The following is a 23,165-nucleotide window of genomic DNA, read 5'->3' as shown; positions in this document are numbered from 1 at the left end:
ATGACTGCACACCCTACGGTTGAACCACCCCTTCGCTAGGTGCACTTAACCGTAGAAGGGCTTGGGAACACACAGGACACCATCCACTTATGTCGTGGTTTCCCCATTGGCATCATACTAAACTAAGTGAACGAGAGAACGAGTATCGTCATTAAGCAATTCCGCTTGTAAGCGTGTTGAACGATCGAAGAAGGGACGTGCGATATCCGAGAAACTTCTCTCGCACTCATGTTTATTATACGTATACGTATAAGTGCATATGTATATGTATCACCGATCTCGAGTACATTTTTTTTTGTTGCTTTCAGAAAGAGAGACGGGCAAAATATCACGCCGTAGTCTCGTAAGCGTGAATTTCGTGCAATCAATTTTCGTAAGATGCATTCAATCTCGTTAGTGAAAGAAAAAGAAGAAAAAGTCGAATCGATAAAATTCGTAATAATAATAATAATAATTCGTAGACGATAAAAGTAAAGGTACTTATTGTTTGAACGAAAAAAAAGAAAAAATAAAAGAAAAAAGAAGATAAATAAAAGGGTAAAAATCTTTTTAAGCGATGTAATTCGTTCGATCGTGTAAGAAATAACAGAGAAAAACTATGAACTTAAAATAGAGAAAACTATCTTGAAGAAAGTACGTGATATACTTAGAAGCAATCTAAGAGTTTCAAGCAATGCTATAAAAAGGTAGCAATTAGGTCAGAACGCGTTAACATCGAATTCTCTGGTTCAAGATATCAAGTTCAAAAGAGAGAATATAGGTGGGTAGTACCCGGAAAGGTAGTAAATGCAATTATCGTTAGATCATAAAAAGGAGAACGGTGGTCGATCTTACGAAAATCTGTGACGAGGGAGGGGAGGAAAAGGGAAAGGATTGGGAGAGAAAAAAAAGCCAATTTCCCGTGGAAACGAGCCTCCGTGTATTTTCTCTTGGTGACTTTTCGAAACAATGCTATAATTACGTTTCGAGTAATTACATTCGCAATGAAGACAAAACGACATCTCGGCAAGTTTTCCGCGTGACTTCGTTTCATGGAATTTCCGGGTAAAGATTCGCGTTAGGAAACGCGGAACGAGTCGGTATCGTTGACTCAAAAGCAAGCTTGATTAAAGTTTAATGCGTCTTTACGAGGCAGTAAAAAGGACGATCGCTGAAACTCTATGGGAAAAGCCATGGAATCGTACTCGTACTCGATTACAAACCTAACCGAGACCACGATGATAGACTCCTTAACGACGCTACGAATTTTCTACGATAGAGTAACCCCATTTCTCGATAGAACACACGATCTTTCTTTCTTTCTTTCTTTTTTTCTATCTTCTTTACTCTATTCCAGACAAGAGCGAACGATTCTTCTGATCACCCATCACCAATCGTTACGCTCGAAAGAATCCAATTTAATCGAAAGTATTCCCAAGCAAACTTTCATTCTTCAATTCTACGCGAGTCGCGATTTCGCGCGAAATTAATCTCTCGGTTGGCGGATAAATCGAACGAAAACAAGGATTTTTTTTATTAAGAGTAATAAATAAAAATATCATTACCTTTTTTTTTAATTTTAAATTTAATAATTTTAAAATATTTGACAAAAATTTCGAATTAATATTTAATAAATGTTATATGTTATAAAAGATAAATGTCATAAACTATAATCATATAATATCTATCTGAATTCTCCCTAATATTTCGAAACAGTCACTTCCATCGTATCAAATAGCTTAAACCCGCGGCGTTTCTACTGTCAAACCCACAAATTCAACTATAACAAATTTATTTCCGTTCCCTTTCGATGATCCGTGTTAGTGTTGATTATGTCCCTTTTAAGGATTACGCATCCCCTTAGGCGAGAGGGACGCAAAATTAGTATACCTTGTTACGCGGTTACGTAGCCTGTTCGTTAAGCAATTTCTCATATAACCGCGAGATGTGCAGTTAGATGGGCGGATATTCAATATCGGTGAACATTTCTCTCTAGAGAAGAGTGAGAAAGGGGTTGGGAGGTAAAAGGAAAGGGAGAGGATCGAAGTGTACGAGTGTATCTCTTCGTTATATTATGTTAGTATTACATACACATATATATTCATATATATATAATAATAATATACGTATAGAGAGATAGCTTTGTACTCGCCAATCCTCGTAGCCCGTTACACACGTCAAAGACGAGGAATTAGTAATCAAATACGTGCTTCGTTGTATACAATTACGTTGAACACGCTAAGAAGAAACTTAATCAAGATTATAATATATCGGAGCCATGCTGGAATGCAGGGTGTACAACAAGAAAAAAATCGGAAAAACGATGCTCTTCTCATCGCTTCCGCGTATTCCGGTGCAACGAACAAGAAGGGGGATACCTTCGGGGAAACATTGATCCCCCTTACCCCACCTCACCCCATTCTACGTTATTTATCCCATTTCAACTTTTTATTTCTCTCCCACTTTTTTCCTCTTTTCTTTTTATTTTAACACAAAATGCCAATTCATTTCGAAGATAATGCGTCGATCGATTCGAACACACTTGCAAGAAGATTAATAAGTTCATTGCTTAAAGTGTTCTTTTAGCGAGTTATACGATTTCTTTTATTTTTATATTCTTGTGTTAATTTAACGATGTCTCCTTAAATAACAAACGACATTATTAAAACAATTTTCCATTAGCATATTATATCGTGTAAATTTAATTGAAAAACATATCATTATCTTACGTTTAACACGAAACTATTTTAATGGAATACACAAAATAGAATAATCCTAAAGCAAAGAGAGATTCGCGATAAAATTTGAGAGCGCGTACTTTTCGTTAAAAAGTTAAAGAGAGAGAGAAAAAACGAACGAGAAAAAAAAAACAAACAAATATTTGGATAAATAAGTTGGCAAAGAAAAAGGAAAAAGAAAAAAGGAAAAAAGAAAAAGAAAAGTTGGCGTCTCTCCCCTATTTCTCTCACACTCTCTCATCGAGTTCTCTTTCACTCTTTCCTTTTTTTTTTTCTTTTTACTCATTCACCAATCGAACGTCCCCGAGGATGAATATTATCGAAGCGTATTTGAGAGAAACGCCTGAAAAGTTTTCTCTATTCGCGCCATCGTTAAATATGTTTCCGGAGGGTCGGTCTTAATAATACCAAGCGTCTCGAGAGTCACGACAAAGCAAGAACCACCCCCATCGGCGAGGCCACGAGCACTTTGACACCGATGTGTAGACTGTCTCTTATTCTTTTCCCTTTTTTTTTTTCTTTTTTTTCTTTTTTTTCCTTTCCTTTCCTTTCCATTCCTTTTTTTTCCTTTTCTCGCGTTCTCTGCAATTCTACCCAACGTGAGTATCCTTCCCCCACCCCTACTCCCACCCCCAGACTCACTTCCGTCGCTTTGCCTCTTCCGGTCCGTTTCACCGGACCGTTTCCTCTCTCTCTCTCTCTCTTTTTTTCTTCTTTTTATCATTTCTTTTCTTCTGTTTCTACTACTTTTTTTTTCCTTTCTTCTTTGACTGCTCCTTTACCCATGCCACCATAACTACGAAAGCTCTAACGAGGAAGAGCTTTACGACAGTAGACGAGTAATTAGGAGACTCGTGCTCGTTGAAGGAAACAATCGGCCAGAATCAACAGTGGCGTTGTAATAGCTAATTGTAAATCGTACCAACCAACCCTTTCTCTTATATATATAGTTATTCTATATAGGTATTCGTATAAAGGAACCGCTCGGACGTGATAATCGTTTCGCTGATTTTTTTGGGGAATTTTTCTCGTCTCCTTTTAGCTTTTCATCTCGAGATCCTTTTCGAATTTATTTTCGATCCCCCTTTATTGTTGTTGCTTTTTTATTTTTATTTTCACGTTTTCCCTTATCTTTTCTAACACTTTTTCTTGTTCTTTTTTTTTCTTTCTTACTTTTTAAATGAGATTTAATGAGTAAAGATTATTAAAATCACAGTAGTAGATGCAGCTTTGGGCTTCGAAAATCGTTTTGAAAATCGTGGATCGTTGACACACAGCTTGTCTCGTATTACTCATTTGCTTTTTTTTTTTTTTAGAAGAAACGTACCTACTAATTAGCAGTTGCGTCTGTCTCTCCTCGTTAAGCCGATGCCGAGCGTGACAAAATAAAGAACGTTAGTCGGTAGTTTTGTATAAAGCTTTAAAAAGCACGTCAAGTATAATATCTCTCGATGCTTTTCCCAAAATATTCTCTTTTATTTTTCGGCCGAGAAATTATCTAATAATATAACGTAACGTTTAAACAATTTTCCTATTCGTTTGTTTGTCAATCAAAAACTACAAAAATATGTAGACAAACTTACACATACGTATGTACACATAATTGGATAAATATATAACATTATTGTTTAATATAAAACGCGTTAATAAAATTATCATTTAAACGAATATACATCTATCCGGATTCTTAACAATGTTTATTATAACCAAATTGTATGAATTTAGTCATCCGATAGATGCGATTTTAGTATTATCTGCTCGTTAAACTTTAAAGGGGATGATTCCATTTGTTCTCGGACATGTTATATGTTTTGAGGGTGGAGAAAAGTGAAAGCATTTCGATTTTCCACAAATGTTTTTTTTACGATTAATGTATATCACAGTATATATGCATATATTTTAATAATTCATATATATATTGAATTTACTTAGATCGCAAATTTTTAAAATGATGTTTGTATAAGGCGAATTTGCAATAAATGCAGATTAATTGTGATCGATAAATTAAGTGGCAATATGCTCGCGGATATCGCCACAAGACCACGAAGTAAAATTAATCCAACCACATTCGAGCAATGTGTTCAATGCTGGGTACGTAATCGTGAGATAATGCATGCTGCGGTAGAGGGTAGTAGAGAGATAAGTAGTATGGTGTAAATTCTATCCAATCGAATTTTGATGCTCAATATATAGCTTAACATCGTTAACCGTATATTACGTACAAAAAAAAAAAAATATTATCCATATAATAAATACTCGACGTATATCTGTAGAAAATTTCCATGCAAATCATTTATTTCTTTCTTACATTCCTTACTTTCTTTCTTTCTTTCTTACAGACCGATTCGCTCTCTCGTTGGTATCCAAGTATAGCGGAAGTTGTGCAGAAAATGTTACAGTAAGTACTAATTATGTTAACTTACGTGCAACCAAATCGTTTTTGTTTAAAAGTCTTTTTAAACGATAAGAAAAAAGAATAGCAGTAAATAATAGTACGATTACGAAACAAGTTCTCGGTATGACTCTCACTTTTCGTAATTGCCCTTATGTACTAAATACGTTTAGTCAAAGTTGTATTACATAGGTTTGCAAGTACCTACTTACCTTGCACGTATACGGGGAGGGAGGAGGGGGAGGAGGAGAGGGAAGTTAACAAATAAAAAAAAAAAAAGGAAAAGAAGGAACTTTTTTAATATACCGCACACCTAATGATATATTATTAAGGGATATTCTTTGAGGCATACATCACGGGTCGTAGAATTTTCACGACGGTTCGTCGGCAATGGCAGCCCAGCCCTTTTGCTCGAAACCGCCGACTTTAGCAAGCGACTTTTAATGCCGCTCCGTGGCACATTATTCAACCGGCGATGTAAAGTAGAGGAACACGTGTAAAGGTCGGCCTTTAAAACGCCTAACCGAGACCTGCCAACCTTCCTTTGGCTGCGTATATACGCAGGTAAGTATCAGCATTGCTAGCAGCAACAAGTATACGTGAGCATATCGCATATATCACGAGTTTAAGTACCGAGCATGGCACTTTCGACCTTGAAAACTTGAACCACCCAGTCGTCGTGATTTCGGTGTACAATTGCCAAAGAACAAATTTTATTCCTTCTTCTTCTCCGATAGTTTTTTCTCATTGTATTCGAAGGTTCAATAATTTTGTCCTAAAAAGAGAGAAAAAAAGAATAATAATAATAATAATTTTTAATGTTAATCATATTTTTAATATGTTTGATGGGAATTGAAGATCGACGCGTATGGAATCGAGAACAATTTGTTAATATTAAAAATTCATTCTTTCTTTTTTTTGTTTTCCATTATTTAAAAAACAAAATGCAAAATAAACTAATACGTATCGATGCGTATACGAAAATTTCAGTCGAACGGAGAGACGATAAATGTACTACTATGTTCTCGTATTATCCAATGAATAAACAAGAAAGAAAAAGTTTTATTATTGCTACTCTGTCATCGTTAATAACATTATTTGAAATGAAAACAAACAGATGGATTCGTTGCATAAACGTTTCATTTTTGAGCCATGCAACTTATTCCGTTTGATATTACGTATAATAAATAAATATTACTTATTTACGTTGAATAAAGCAAATACATTAAAAATGAACATCAAAACATAAGGGGAACATTCGATGAATGCATATATCTATGCACCAAATAAAGTCATTGCCATTTATATATATATATATATATATACGAACACAGATATTAATATATATTTTAATGGAAATTTATTGCACGTGTTAAACTGTAATAACAACATTCTACAAAATATCATATAGAACTGGCAAATAATCGCGAAAGGGATGACAATTTTTGCGTTTCGTTTAGATCGTTTAAAAATCGCTATGAAAAATGATCGATTTTGTGATTAACGTTTGAACAAAATAATTCCCGACAAACCCTCCCTTGTTAAATTTTTTCGTATAAAGGTCAAAGCAAACGAATGAGAATTTTTCTCAAGAAAAAAATAGAAATGGAAATATAAAAAAGGGTAGACATGATTCGACAAGCAGCGGGAGGGGATGGGGAGGGGGTCGTTTCAACGAGACGCGAGAAAATACAACGAGTTTCGGAGAATATTCTATTTAAATGCCTTTGACGCGGGAAAAAGCAAGTAGACGAGTGAAGAGAAGAGAAAAGAAGACGAGACGAAGAAAAAGAAAAAAAGAAAAAGAAGAAGAAAAAGAAGAAGAAAAAGAAAAAGAAGTAATGTTTTGCTCCTTTTCGATTCAGCCCACGATATGTTCGCTGATTTAACGACGTCCGTGGGAGCCATTGTGCGTGCTCGCTTCTTCTTCTTCTTCTTCTCCTGCTTCTGCTTTTCCTTCGTCCTTAAATCCCCGATCGTTATTCATCGTCTATTCGAAAGAAAAAGAGGAGAGAGGGAGAGAAAGAGAGAGAGAGAGAGAGAGAGAGAAACAGTCTTTTTAAATCCAAGAATAAAGCAGATAAGATGAAAGAAGGTTTATGTATTTTTAATAAACATCCATTGTCGCTTTCTTAATAATTTCCTGAATATCTGACGACGAGTTTGTTATATTATATTAAACGAAACCCGTACAAGTTTCTACAGAGACGGGTTTGACGTTCAAATATCTCGAAAATTGTTCCTTTGTGAATATACAGACCGGGGTATACAAACGGACCATGGGGGAGGGAGGGTTCGTTCTAACGTGCACAAATAATTCGGAATAGAAGAGTTAACGTTATTTCGTGTCAGAATTCCTTTTTCAAGATAATCAACCATTTTGTCTATATATATATATATATATTGATATTTTCAAAGCTCGATGAACTAAGGTTAATTAAACAAAAAAATGAATAATATATATATAAACGCATCTAGAAAATATTTTCAGTTTATAAACGATGATCGGACAATGTATGAGCGTACTTACCGCAACGGGAGATAATGCGGGAATGAAAGGAAAAAAACTAAAATGAATAGAATGAAAGTAAAAAGAAAGAGAGAGAGAGACAGATAAAGGAAGAATATGAATAAATGAATCGTTCGTTTCGTAAGGTAGATGATAGATGTTCAAAGGGTGGAAAAGAAACGTAAAAGAAAGAGAGAGGGTGGGACAGAGATAGACGAAAGGGGACAGAAGTGTGTAAGCGCGTGTAAGAGAAGGATAGAAAGAGACAGAGAGAGAGAGAGAGAGAGAGAGAGAGAGAGATAAAGATATGGAGCAATAGGCGAATAAAAGCTACGTCGAGCAGATGGCTGGTATGGCCATTAGCTAATGGATCCCTAACACCAGTCCACAAGAGTCATCCGCCACGAGGTACAAACTGGGAGGTAGTTACATCCACGAAACGCTGTTCCTACACCCTTTCACTACCTTCTAGAAGTGGTGGTAGGAGATGGGAGGTAGGAGGGATAGTGGGAGATCGAAAGAGGAGGGTTTGAGAGCTGTTTGGTCTGCATAAAGCCGGCAAAATCACGCGGATAGCAATCGTGCTAAATCACAAACCGACTATGCTACTACTACTACAACGCTTTTCCGTCCACAGCATCCGAGCTTGCATCAATTTCTGTCTCTCACTCTCTTTCTGTATTTTTCACTCTTTCCAACTAGTATGTTTTTACATGTACGCTCGTTTTTACATTGCTCTTTTCGAGATCGAGCACAGGTGTGTATCGTACGTTCGATTTCAGATGATTTCCAATCACTTAACTCGAGTCTTTCATAGAAAAAGAAAAAAAAAGAAAAATAAAGGGGAAAGTATAGAAGAAAGGGAAAAGAAAGAGATAGCTACTTAAGTGTGAGAGGAAACCAATTCTCACGTTTGTTACGATAAAACGAGTGTTCGTTCGTATTTTCTTTTTTTCTTCTTTTTTTTTTTTCCTTTTTTCTTTTTTTACTCTCGACGCGAAAAATATCGGCATTTGAGAACTTAAAAGGCATGCTCGGATTCGAATAAGTAATAATAATAATAAAAATCGATTGGAATAATACTTATTTATATATTACGATATTAGCTATACTTTATACTAATAGCTGATAATTTCTTCAGTTTTCTTGTTTTCTTTTTTTTATTTTTCTTTTTTTTTTCTTTTTTAGGGTTCGTTTATTCAACGGTAATAATCGTAGAAAAAAATTAGCCAACTTATTAACACTTGCAGTAAAGTTAAACTAGTATCGGTAACACGTTAAAGTTATTATTAGTGTCTACTATTAGCATCTACCGGTTAGAACCAATATTATTATATGGAGAATAACGAATTTAACAGAACACGATGCAAGCCGGTAGATTCGATCAAATCTACCGGATTACCGAGATAATACATTTTTGCAATCGCTTATCGCGTTTGTAATTAATGGTGGTAGAAAATAATTAGTTTAATCCCCGGTTTACCCTAAGCACGCTTCCGCAATAGCTAAGAACTTAATACCCAAACTGCAAAATACTAATTGTATAAAGTAAATTTATGTACTCTCCAGTATCGGATGTAGATATTAACGTGTATCAAATAACGTGTATTACCGTGGGTACATTAAAAGAGATTACCGGAGTGCTTATAACAACGAAAATAAATTTTCCTTTAACCAGTGATAACGACTGAAATTTGTATAATATCCATTATTTCCATCGTAAACACTAGAAAATATTCTTTATCAACTAGCTAAATACTACAAGCCGATACGAGCCCATCTCTTCCTCTTCCTCGACCTCCCCCTCACCACTCCTCCCTACGGCCCGTAAACTTTGAAAGATAATTAGGTTACTTTGATGTCCTTTCTTAAGTATACTCGTTAACTGTTTCTAACAATAAATTCTGAAACTCGTTAAAATTTAATGAATCGCACTGAATGCGTGGCGTGGCGTGGCGAAGCTTACGGTTTTCAATAAAAGAAGAAAAAGGTAGGCAAACAATAAAGAGAAAAAAAAATGAAAAAAAAAGAAGGATATGAAGAGTAAAGAAAAAAATCAAAAGGATCTAACTGGACTGACGGAACAATGTTACACACGTGCGTCTGGGTTATATGTACGTGCATGCACGAGACCGGAAGAGGGTGCTCAGTAATTCCGATGTACCCCCAATTACCTAAAATAACTCGATTCAAATCTCTCCCTATCTCTCCCTCTCTCTCTCACTCTCTTTCTCTTTCTCTCTCTCGATTCTTCTCTCTATAATTAGTGCACCGATCGGATCGTGTAGTCGTCGATGCGTGACTTCGGTATCACTTTCCAATTTGTGACGGTATAAACGGCGAGTAACGAGAGTCGTCGTTACGATCATCGATCAGGCGTAGAACATCGGGACGTGACGAGTGAACACGTTAATTGAACCTTTCGAATACGACTTTGTAATCGTACCACGGATTCTGTCAGTTATTATCGAGTATTTTGACGTGCCGAAGAAAACAAGTAAATTTTTGGACAAATTTACTAACTACCTTATAATTAGCTTAAAGATGATAGATATAGAACAAAAAAATGTAGTATCCATTAAAAGAGAGAGAAAGAGAGAAAAAGGAGAAAAGATAAGTGGTGACAAGCCATAAAAAGTAAGCAGAGTTTTATAACGGTAATCCCAACATCTTACATTTTTGTGAGAGAAAAGTAGTGGTAAGACTCCCAATGAATAACGCGTTACTCAATCCCTTGACAGAATCTTTTGGTGGTAAAACATCGGAGACATTAGGAAGAAGTCGTGTCGGAGTAAATCGCACGAGCGAGTAAGCGAAGTTGAAAATCCTATGATGGACCGGTCTTAAGCGTGGAAAAGCGACTTGTTACTGTGCGGTTAGGAAAAGCCGTCGTCTGAACTTTGGTAAGGAAGTAAGAAGGAAGGGTAGGAAGGAAGGAAGGAAGGAAGGAAGTAAGGAAAGCAAGTAAGCAAGCAAGCAAGCAAGTTACCAAGGAGTAGGAGTAGAAATAGGGGTAAGAGTAAGGGGTATAAGATTGGAAGGAGGTAGACGGAAGTAGGGTTGTTGTTTCGAAACGATACCAGTAGAAGACTCGTCTTCTACTCGAGGAAGCATCTTAAGATTTGGTTTTGGAAGCGTCCCTAAATATTCATCGCGTCGAAAACGTAAGCAAGGAATATATCCGCCTTTCGCGCCAATCAAAATACAACCCGACCGACCCCTTAAGCCGTAGAAATCTCCTCCCTTGACGTTTTCAACGTCTTTAAATTAAATTCATCTGGGATAAGTTCTCGAGCAATATCCCGACGGGCCTAATTTTTCATTGTCGGCGTTTCACTTTTAGTCTTGACCGTTCTCGTTCGGTTTCGTGAAATAAAACTCTGTCAGTTTGATCTAATTGAAAGAATGAGTTGATTAAAATGGACGTGCGATTAATGAAGCTAGCAAAACAAAAAAAAAAGAGAAAGAAGATCTTTAATTGCATTTTTACCCGAATGTCATTGATTAGTTTCTTCTAACTCTCTTTAGATGAGTGTGTTCAAAAAAGAAATTTCGATAAAATTACACACAACTGAAAATTATTATTATTAAACGTATTATCCCGGACAATTACAAGATTCTATTATACATCGCGCGAAGTTTTCAAGATATACACTCGAGCCGCATAACTATCGAACCTCTGCCGACTCTATTCTGAATAAATTAGCACGTGATTCCTCGGCACAATTGCCAGATTCTAAGCTATTGTTTCCATTTAGGGTAAGATATGCGTGCACCCTCTCTTGTCGGTAGGTGCCTTCAAATGGTATTATATTCTAACGTTCGCCAAACAAGACTTAGTCTCTCGTGGTACCTGTCTAACCCAACTCGATAAGCGATGTTTGAACGCTTATACTTACTACCGGAAGCTAGAAGAACTTGACTATAGAACCGAGTAATAAGTAATAACTCAAGTTTCTCCCCCTTAATACTTCCATCTAGTTTCCTCCGTTAGGCCGGTACGACCTTTTTCAACTACCCTTTGTCTTCATTGTCCTTTTACTTTCGAGAATCAGGCGTGCTCCAGACGCTTTCATTTATATGCTACCGTACGTTTGTTTAAACCGCGTGCAAGAAAACTCGTGATTGCGAAAAACTCTCTCTCTCTGTCCCTCTCTTTTTATATTTCCCTCATCGATATAAAAAGCAGAGAAATTCTCGGCACGACTTCTTGCTGCTGACTTCTTACTCTCTTTCAATCTTTCTCTCTCTCTCTCTCTTTCATCGTCTTTTGCATCCAACTGAGGAAGGATAAATAAGAATGGGCCCACATCCTTCTTACTCGGTATAACGTTCATTTTACCGAGGAATTCCAAGAATGGTGTTGAAAAAGACAGATGCTTGAAGATGGGAAGAGGATGGAGATAGATAAATATACGGAAAGAGTGAAGGAAAAGGGGAAAGAATGATAGAGAGGGAGAGAGAGAGAGAAAACGTGGCGGCTCAAGACAGGGACATTGTTCAAATTGCGGAGAGTGGAGACATCGATCACTATGCTACTGCCGCAGCTGAGCCCTCGAGGACAGTCGCTAGCGACCTAGCCCGTCCCTCTTCAAGCATCTCCCCTTACACCACCTCACCCTTCACCATAAAGAACCAACACCTTCGAATCCTCCTACGCTAGGACTTCAGCATTGACTGGAAACCATACCACGTGGTAGTCCTTTCAAACGTCAACCCCCTTAAGCTGATTCCTTTCCCTCTTTCTCTCCTTTCCTTCCCTTTCTCTCTCTCTCTCTTTCTCTCTCTCTTTCTCTCTCTCTTTCTCTTTCTCTCTTCGTTGTATGCATCGTTTACAAGCTATACAGGGAACCAGTCGATACGTCCAGTAAGGTTGGACTAGTCGATAACTTTGAAGAAGATTAAGAGACCGATATACGAGGATACACTTTTTCATACTTTTACATTGAAATTGTTTTGTTTTGTTTTAAATAGATCCTATATTCATTACTTTCAATAAAATATAATATTGTAATATTTATATATTTATTTGAACATATTTAATTTATTTAACGTGTATTTCATGGAAATCCTGATGAGAAACTCTCTCTCTTTCTCTCTCTTAGTATTCAACTGAATTCAACTAGTTGGGATAATTCACTATACTAAATCTGGTCGAACATAGAACCGTCTGGAACAAAACAGGAGATTGAGTTTAAGTCGGCTTTAACGCGAAAGGATTAAAAGTTCATCCTGACGATATCAAAAGACCGAAGCCAGTTGACATTTGGCTCGTGATCAAATATCTGCATTCCCGTTAGCGATTTTCAACTGTTTCCGAGAAGAAAAACTCAGTCAGTCAGTCTGTTGGTGGGGTGGCTCGAGCGGTTTGTAGTCGAAGTGGTGATCGGGAACGACGGGGGTAGAAGAGAAGAGAATCAAGCGACCCCATCGGCACGGCCAATAAAGCCGAAAATTTTTATTCGCCAACATCGGCGCGGATAATTTCTTGGCACTTTGCCATCGAACTCTCCACGTCGCTTGCCCATCGTTTTGTTGCTCCCTGCCTTTTCATTTATTCTATGTGCACCATAGCGTGAACTTCGCGATATTTATTAGCCACGATTGAGCGCTCGAGTGTTTTATAGATTCCTCCCCCTATTTTTGCGGAAAACCAAAATAGAGCTAATCGAAACTAACGGGGGCATATTTTTCTTTTCTTTTCTTCTTTCTTTTTGTTCTTTGTGATTTAATAAACGTTGCAATTTTTTTGTTTTGATACAGTTTAACGTTTCAACAGGATGAAATAAATCAATTTATATGTATATCATTTATGTTAATATCAATCAGTAGGAAAATAACAACTTATCAAAAATCTAATTCTTATATAATAATATTGAATTGCGAAAATAAGAAATGAAATTCAAAGGAAAGCCGTGAGTTAATAAGAAAAAATAGAAAATGCAATTTCTAAAACTACCACCCCGTAACTCGATAAAGATTTTAATAAACCTTATTGCGAGAAACAGCATTAACGGAAGTATCCAAAAGAGAGATACACAAAAATATTGTTGAGCTCATTACGAATCCCCCCCCCCTAGTTTCACAAGAATTTATAATTCGTAGGATGTACAACTCGGTTGAATTTTCTTTACCACTTCCGTTCCCCCATCCCCATTCCCCATTCCATTTATGATGTTAGAAAATGAGTCGAATTTACGAAGTGTTGGTGGAAAATGACAGTGATAGGTCGAAAAGAGAGAGAAATAGAAAGAGAAAGAGAGAGAGAATATTAAAGGGAAAGAGGGTCGATAAGTAAATGAAGGAGAAAGACGAAGGAGAAGAAGAAGAAGGAGGAGGAGGATATAAAATCAGATTTTCGAAGTTTCCCTTAATGTATACGATTTCCTGAGGCGAATTATGCCACCGCGATCCAAGAAGGAAGGAGCAGAGAGAATAATAGTATGGGTTGAAGGGTGGTGGAAAGTAGAGAATGAGGAGGTGGATAGAAAAGGAGTAGGGGTAAAGTAAAGGCAACCGTGTGCCCTGGAGGCCGACCACATAACTTTGAGATTAATTAAATTTAAGCGCTGTTAAAAGGATTAATTAGTAGCAGCTACCGCGGTGGCACGAAGGACACCGAATCGCGGGACAGAATTATGCACCGCGAGATGAAACTTTCCGTTCGGTACAATTTAAGATTCGCTCGTGCAGCCATCACCCCAACCACCCTCCCCCCCATCATCTCGTGTAACTTGCAATTCTATGTTTTTCTATCCAATGTTTTTTCTTATTTTAATACAATCTATTGGGAGGGACTGTTGTTATTTTCTTCCTCTTTATTTTCCTTTCTTTTTAACGTTGAAATTTATTTTTTCTTCGTAAACGTTAAATATTAATTATTTACATATTTTTTTGTTTTGCATTGGTATTGGTTAACGTTAGGATTAAATTTTAATGGATAGGATTTCGAATGTTCGTTACAATATTATTTTTAATCATGAAGAATTTTTCGTTTTAGAACACGTTTCATTGAATATATTATTTATATATACCCAAAACATTTTATTTAATTTCAATTAATTCCATTTAACAATTTTCAATCTCCGTTCTTTGGATTAATAATAATACCGACAGATTGAAACTCTGGCGATAATAATAATAATGATTATTATTGTTATTATTATTATTATTATTATTATTATTATTTTTTATTATCATCATCGCTATCGTCATTATATCATTTTATCGTTCGTACGAGTCGCTTAGCAAATCTACCCCTTCGTAAAAGAGAATAAATGAAGAATATATATATTATGTAGGTTACTTGAAGCGAATAAGAGGAATAATTTCGAATAATCGTGAAGCTTCGCCTAATTCAAGATAGGTATAATGATAATCTAAAGGTAAGCAGACCGACGAAATCCACACCTACCACCCAAGACCATGGCATTTGGCAGAACTTCAACAATGCCATCTTTCTATCTTCTCCGACTTTCGTTTTCCCTTTCCCGTTTTCCCACCCTACCGAAGCGTGTTCCTCTTTCCTTTTACCCCCACACCCCCTATTTTCCTTTCCTTATTGTCAGTGTTCTCGCGTTAAATAACAATGGGCTCGTGGAAGTGGGACTACTCGAAAACATTTGCCCGTTTTCTTCTTACTCACTCTCACTCTATCATTTTTCCATCTCTCATTCTCATTCTCATTCTATCTTCCTATCTTTGTCGCGATTCATTCGGCCTCCCGCCGCATAATGACGCTCGCTTCTATGAGCCAACGTGGCCGTTTTTTCGCCAACGCGCCCGCGCGCAAGCGTATTCAAGAACCGGATGCCGGGAGCATCTCCAACAACTCCTTCTATCTTACTTTTTTCCCTCTATCATATCTTTCTCTATCTTTTGTTCTTACTTATTCTGACGTTTTAATTGTTGTGCTAACATTTACCCTACGGCGATCAATCGGCACGACAGTGAACACTTCCTCGAGGATTGGGATAATGTTCAAATGATGGAAGACATTTAAAGTAATATCATTTTGATTTCATTCATCTCTCTATTGCGATATCTTCAAGCATTTATTCTTTCTTTTCTTATCGTGTTGTTAAGCAACAATTACTTTTAATTATTATTATTTTTCATTTCACGCGATATTCAACATTTAATTATTATTGATATTTATATTATCTTATTCCAAAGATAATTCATGAGCAATTCAAATGTTAACAAAATAAAACAAAAAGCAAATTGTTGAATATACTTTAACAGGTAGTCAGTATTTAGTCTAATTTTTTTCATTTTACGTAATAACATATGCAACGTGCGTAAATCACAATATAACATGGTATACTTTCCAAAAGCTGGTCAACCCATTGAAAAATTCACTTATGTTAGAACTTATTCGCCTTAGGGCAGGGCTAACGGGTCCATATGCGGCCAAAGAAGGCAACTTACTGTAAACTGTATATATGTATCTTCCCTGTGGTCTAGGATCTTAGCCGTAGGAAATTTACAGTTTCAATCTTTCTCTTTCTACCCTTTCGATCAGATGTCGACCCTTTCTCTCTTTGCATTATCGATGCTGTTCTGTTAAGTTTCAAAAGGGTGGAAACTGGCTTCTCTAACCGATAGGGGATAATCGATCTCAAAAGGAAAGGTCTTTTGAGAGAAAGTGAAAGAGAGAAAGAGAGAGAAAGAGAGAGAGACGATAGAGAGACGATAGACCACCATCGATACGTCTGTTTACCTTACCTGCTAATTTGCTCGACCCGATGAAAGATCAAGCCAATGCAAACTCTTCGTTGAATGCACTAACATTGAATGCTAACATCGATTCAACGCATTGAGGTGCACAAAGTGCATTTGAAACGGAGTTTAAATTTATGGCAACAAAGTGAAATGTTTTGAGCGTATAACAATGTATCCCTTTTTGATCGATTACTATCGTTTGTCAAAGAACCGTGTTAGGTTTTTAATAATTTCTTCTATCGCTATGCAATCGTAATTCGATCATACGTAAGAAAATCTATACCTAAACAAACGTCATCCACAGTTTTCGAACAATCCGTTTGAAAAATAAACGTAAAACATAGAATAAGTGAACTCCTAAGAGTACTCCGTTTTCTACGTGCCTTCCGTTTCCGGTTTGTCCTATCTCGAAAGGTTTTAATTCAACTTGAACATATCCTGCTGCCTCTCTTCGACCTTCCGTTTCCAACCTTTACCTGCTCCCACCCCCGCCCCCTATTCAATCTCACCAAGTCTAACCCAACAGCTAACCCACCAGACTTTCTTCCCTTTTCTTTTCTTTTCTCAACATCAGTTAAAGCCACGAGTTATACCTACGTGTGGTTGAATAACCGGTGGTCATTAGCAACCGGCCCTTTTTTTTTTTTTTACAAATTCTAGCCCAACGTGTGTAACACCGTGACAAAATGCTTCTCACACTTTACCACCCTTCTCCCACTATTTTTACCCTCCTACTATCACTCTCTTTTTCCCTTCGGTACAACGGTAATGAGTACCATTTCAGTAATGAGGTCGCACGCCATTGAAAATCGCAAAGGAACGGAGATCTCGCTAGATCTTTCTCTCTCTTTCTCTCTCTTTCTCACGTTAGAGAAATGTAGGGGTGTTCTCGTCTCTACCGTAAAAGTTAATGAACGAAGAAATAACCGTCTCGAAAGAATCTCTGGACTATCGTCACCTCTCTCTCTCCTCTTACCTTTTTATCGTCCTATCTTTCCCGTTTTCAAAAGCTCCACCGACTTGACTTCTTTCTCTTTTCGTCTACTTCGAATATATCTATCTATCTATCTCTCTCTCTCCCTCAGTTTCTTGTTCTTCTCGTTCTCCTTCTCACACTCTCTTTTCAACAGAGGCTCAACGTAGAGAGAGATTCGATCTGGCGTGATAGTATCAGGCATCCTCGAGAATCCACGGGATCGACACCCTCTTACACTGCTACTGGCTCTACGTGACGATGGAAATCTGATTTCTGTCGTTATACCTCTCCCTTTTCTCCCTGAGCAACCCAACAACTGTCTTTACACACATACACACACATACAGCTGGCCCACTTTTTCTTTGAGTCTACGCTTCTTAGTCCTCTTCTTAATTCGTCTTCTCTTTTCTTTTTTCCGGTTAATAATTATATATCTTTGGTATTATCATTAAATCGATATATTCATAATTTATAATCGTATATATATAATATTATATTAATCTTTATGGTATATCTCTTTTGTATCATTGACGTAAAAATGTGGATGTCAAGGAAGAAGATAAATAAACGATATTTAAACCTTTCATTGAGAATCTAGTCGGATCATTAAACGAGTCAGTTTCGGTAAAATTTTATGACGAAAATAAAAAAGAAAAATAACTTAGGGGGGGGGGAAGAAAAAAAATATACAAGCATTAAAAAACAAACGAACAAACAAACACACAAAGAAAACGGAAGAAGGGAAAGAAAGAAAGATAAGAGGAGAGAAATAAGTTAGTCATAAGACCGGTAACGGCACTAACGTGGAATAGGAAAGGGGAAAAAGTAAAAGAGAAGGAAACGCGACAAAAAGGATGAGAGAAAGGAAATAAGGAAAAGGAAGGATATGCGGGAGGAGAGAAAAGGTGAAGAGGCAGATGTGATAAATGGTAATTGCGCAAAAGTACCGCGACGGACACGAGTAACACCCGTTCCTCATTAGAGGCTTGTTAAGGCGTCCAGACGCGATGCGGCGGAATGTTTTTTCAGAAAGAACGATGAAAAAGTTAGAGTGAGAGGGAAAGATGATATTGGTTAGGGTAAAAGAGAAAGGTTATTCTTTTCTTCTTCTTCTTCTTCTACTTCTTCCAACGCATTCAAGAATCTTCTTTTAGACCAGCTGCCGTTAACCCTTCGTCTCTCTTATACATCTCGTTTTTTTTCGGAATAATCGTTTTGATTACCCGGCACCGTGCCACGCCTAACCAATGCCGAAAGATTTGATTTCTGTAGAAGACTCCGATGAGTCAGACGTTGCCTCGAACCAAGAATCAACGAAATATCCGATTTTACCCACTAAAAATGCTTCTCCAAGCTTTGTGAAATCTCCCGCTTAACTTTTCTCCCTTTACTTTCTCTTTCTACCGAGATCAAAGGGTTTTAACTTCTATCCCCCCCTCTCACCCCGAATCTGTCCCAAACAATTTGCGCGCTTCTTTATCTTGTAAATTTGCTGCCAGCTGAAAGATTCCCAGGTTTTTAAAACACGCCCTCCCCCTCCCTTCCCCCGCTTCACTCCTCTCAGCTCCAACTCATCGATCTGTTATTTTCGTTCTTCCATAAAGGAAAAAACCACTTTACAGATTATTCCTTATCTTTCGATATCCGATACGCGAGTGAAAAAAAAACTCGTGTCAATCATTCGGCAAATAGTAGAAGAAGTGGAAGAAAAAGAAGGAGGAAAAAAAATGTTGAGAGATAAGAAAATAAGAATTGGAATTATGGGGTCGATACGTGGAGACACGTGAGATATTGTGTGATTTCAGGTCAGTTGACATTAACGATAAGCTACGTGACAGATTAAAGTACAACGACCTCATATATTCTTGTATACTTTTTAATAGAACTTTATATCATGATATTCATACATATATACATACATACATACATACATAATTTATCACGGCACGTACTCTTAACACCGTAAAAAGAAATGTAAAAATTGTACTTTATGATTCCAGTGAAAACGCGTTGGAGATTCAAGAAATTAAAATATCCAGAGTTGTTTTCTAGTAGCTACCCCCTTACTTTTTCTCTCTCTCTCTCTCAACGTTACACACTTTATCGCACTACGCCTGTTTCTGTACCCAACTCTCGACCTTCTCTTGTTTCTTTCTTTTTTTTTCCTTCTTCTTCTTCTTTTTTTTTTCCTTTAGCAACGATGCCTGGCACTGCTACCAGTCGTCGTCGTTTTCGTCGTAGTTCTTCCCTTTTCGTAGCTGGAAGAAGAGAAGAGAAGAGAAGAGAAGAGATGGCAAAACGTTTATTTGCTTTCGTTCGTTGTGATTCTTCCGACGTTTCTCTCTCTTTCTCTTTCTCGCCTCGTTTCCATTCGTTCCAAGATAAGACCAGTTCCGTTTGCGAAAAGATCGTACGAGAGGTACGGCAAAAGAGCAACACGTTTTCAGGCAACACTTCGAAGTACTAACGAACGAACGAACGAAAGAACGAAAATTATTAAACCTGGGTTAATTACTCGAAAAAAAAAGAAAATAAAAAAAGCCCTCGTCTCTTATCGTCTTATAATTTTAATAGGGTTTTATCGATTTCACTTTAACGTCAGCTCGTTATCATGGGTATTCCCTTTTACGGTAACGTCCAATTTCGAAAATCACTCGGTCGATAAAATTAACAAGAGAAACGTTTTTCTCGATTAAAAATAATAATAATAATAATAATAATAATAATAATAATAATAAAAAGAAGAAGAAGAAGTAGAATAATCATTTCGTTCGATATCTCATTCGATTTTACACGATAATGGACATAACATTTTGCGTTGCTTTTCATCGTACGAAATAGTTATGAAATAATAATGAAATAAAAAAAAATAAAAATTATAATTAACAGACGATAAAATAATAATAATAAGAAGAAGAATCCATTGATTTGAATCGATTTATCGTACGATCAAATTTTTATCTTGATAATGATTACCTAGTACTTATACTTTTATTAAATTTTTTGACATAATCGAAGAATGCATAAGAAGATGCATCGTAACGGATAGATGAAAGGTGGTACGACAATACGTTTTCAAGTCAATGCTGAACACGGACATAGGAGGCGTCGTCATTAGCTCGATGTATCGAGCACCATCCAAAGCGTCAATTTAACAGCGTGTGAATATTAATGATAGGATGCAGAGAGAACCCTGTTCGCATATTTGTCGCAACACATGCCCTCCGTATCATCGATTAATCTACGTCGAAGATTATTATAGTTTACGTTGTACTATCATCTGATAATACGTGGAATGTTGTTTCGACAAATAGATCAAGCATCGTAAAACGTTACATAAACAAACAAACAAAAAATTCTTCAAATATTTATTATTATTATTATTACCATCTTATGATAAATAATATCTGTAATAAAAAATACTCGACACCACGATTTCGACTCTTAATACTTTAAGCCATTTGTTTGACTTTCGGGAACGCCTTTAAACCAATTATTATCACGAAATTACTTTATCACTCTCGCGCCAATATTCTCGTTAATATCTCGATAAAATCGTATAAAAAAATATATATATATATGTGTGTGTAGGATTTATCAGAGATTCCATAGAATTTTACGATTAGAGCAGAAACCCAACTCTCCAAGTCGAAGAGTCATTCACGCCTATGAGTCATTAAAACGTTCAGCTTCGCTTAAGTACCGAACCCGCCCATCATTATCTTAGGTACTCATCTTGTAATGGTAAATCACGTAGAACGAGCAATAAACGCCGCGGCAGTGCGAATCGAAAGAACCGAAGAATATAAAAACCCGTTGATACCGTGAAATAAATTCAACCCTTTACAATAGCACGATTAATCACAGGTTTATAAGACAGTTTATTAAACGACTAATTTATCGAACGGGAAGAAGATTTTTAATTCAAGTGGACACGCATATTTTAATTTTGATATGATACGCGAAAATTGTAACAGAAAAAAAAAAAACAAACGAACATCTTATAATAAAAGTAAAAAGTATCGTATTATTTATTTACATTATATTATACGAAAGGTTTTTAAGTGGAAGATTTAAAAATGATTGTACAAAGATAAAGGTAAAGAAACGTTAAACTATATTTTTCTTCTTTTCTCTTTTTGATTTTTATTTTTTTAAAGGTTTACTTTCGTTAAGATTGGACATGGGTCAACGGTTGAGTCAGCGAAGGAAATTACGTTTCGAAATGTCGCAATTCTACGATTGTTCTTTTTCAACGTCTCTTTATTGTCCTTTCATTCAAGTGAGTCAGCAGGGACCATAGTTTCTTCTTCCTCGATGGTGAAGAATGACTATGATGTTTAGTAGCGTTATTAGAAGATGGTCTAACGATCATACACACATGCATGGATATATTATTTTTTTTAATTTATTTTTACATTAATCATTCTTCTTGATGATACTATATTGTTGCGATTAATCGTTCGGGTATTGTTAGATAATTTCATATTCATCGTAACGTTCTCATTGTTAATGAATTTTTCTTCGTTTTAACGTTTCAACTTTCCCATTTTTCTTTCTTCAAATTTCTCGAACGATACTTATCACGAATAGGTGGATTTGTAGTGGGGGCGGGGGTGGAGTATGAGGGGTGGGTGGATTGCGCATCGTAGACGAACTTATTCTTCGATCCTCTGTGTGATCCTTGTGCCTTACCGAAGAGCACGCATCCTCGTCCGAAATTCATCCCCGGCTGGATTTCGCAAATACTTATCTCCGAAAAGAGATTGGAGGATTTGCTAGCAAACACGATCGTTTACCTTAACTTAAAGTCTTTAGTCTTAACGATTATTATCGTTTTCTTGTATTTGTTTTATCAACTATTGTTACATATCGAATGTTGATTAAATACATATTTTCTTCATCATCATTTTTTCCCTATATTTTATCGGAATAATAAATATAATTATATCGATTAAAAAATATAATTTGTAATACGTAAAAAAAAGAAAAACAAAAGGTCAAAATCATAAATAATTTAATATCGAAATCGCGCAACTATTGACCAAGTGGTAAAAATAAAAGCTCGTAGGATGACGATTTAGTTTCATAACATTCGGAATAGAAAAATGTTCTCTGGTTTCGACTATAGGGGGAATACTACATCGATATTACTACGAAGAGCTTTATTCCAAACATGTATCGTGACGTTTTAGATTTATGAAAGTATGTATATATAGGTCGGTCGAGTTTCCATTTATCAGTAGAACGCACATACGAATACCTGTAGAGTTCCAGGTATGAGAACGCATACGGCATGTAACATTCGCGAAACATCCTCAAAAACTTCGATTCGACGAACAAATGGACGGAGTTTTGCAAAAGAAAAAGCGTCCGACGGAAATCACAATGGAAGAAAAGGTAACAAGAGAGAGAGAGAGAGAGAGGAAAAAGAGAGAAATAAAGAAAGAAAGAAAGCGAGACATACAGAGATAGCTGCTCAGCATCGAATATGGGGAAGCGCATTCCCTTCCTATTGTGCATCGACTGGTGAAAAATGCACACTGATTTTCCGTAACAATGCTGATGAAAGGAAGAATTTTCACTCGTCAATGAAATCCGAAGAATTTTTTACAAATGGATAAAGCTAGTCGAAATCAATGGAGAATATGATAGTCATTATACGAAATAACATAATTACGAGATTTCTTTTTGAATTATTTTTTTCTTTTTTTTTTTCCCTTATCGCGTTTCTCTTTTTTACATTCTATCTTTTTATTTTATATATAACAATATTGTTCTTACCAAGAATAAAACATGCTATGAACAATGCAACAACTTCGACGTTTTTTAATACTGTAAGAACGT

The 23,165-nt window shown here is 36.4% G+C and overlaps 1 protein-coding gene across 3 annotated transcripts in view; it reads left to right on the top strand.

Annotated features, from left to right (window-relative positions):
- The window catches only part of LOC106785363 (epithelial discoidin domain-containing receptor 1-like), a 110,138-nt gene that overhangs the window by 28,690 nt on the left and 58,283 nt on the right, over positions 1-23,165 (top strand). For all 3 annotated transcript variants that reach the window (XM_014745966.1, XM_014745790.1, XM_014745877.1), the window contains exon 2: positions 5,057-5,115. The gene's annotated coding sequence lies outside the window, so the exon portion shown is untranslated. The remainder of the gene's footprint in view (positions 1-5,056; positions 5,116-23,165) is intronic.

The sequence above is a fragment of the Polistes canadensis genome, unplaced genomic scaffold, assembly GCF_001313835.1.
Source record: "Polistes canadensis isolate GaletaPanama2010 unplaced genomic scaffold, ASM131383v1 scaffold_0, whole genome shotgun sequence".
Lineage (NCBI taxonomy): Eukaryota > Metazoa > Arthropoda > Insecta > Hymenoptera > Vespidae > Polistes > Polistes canadensis.
This window is presented reverse-complemented; position numbering and strand designations above follow the sequence as displayed.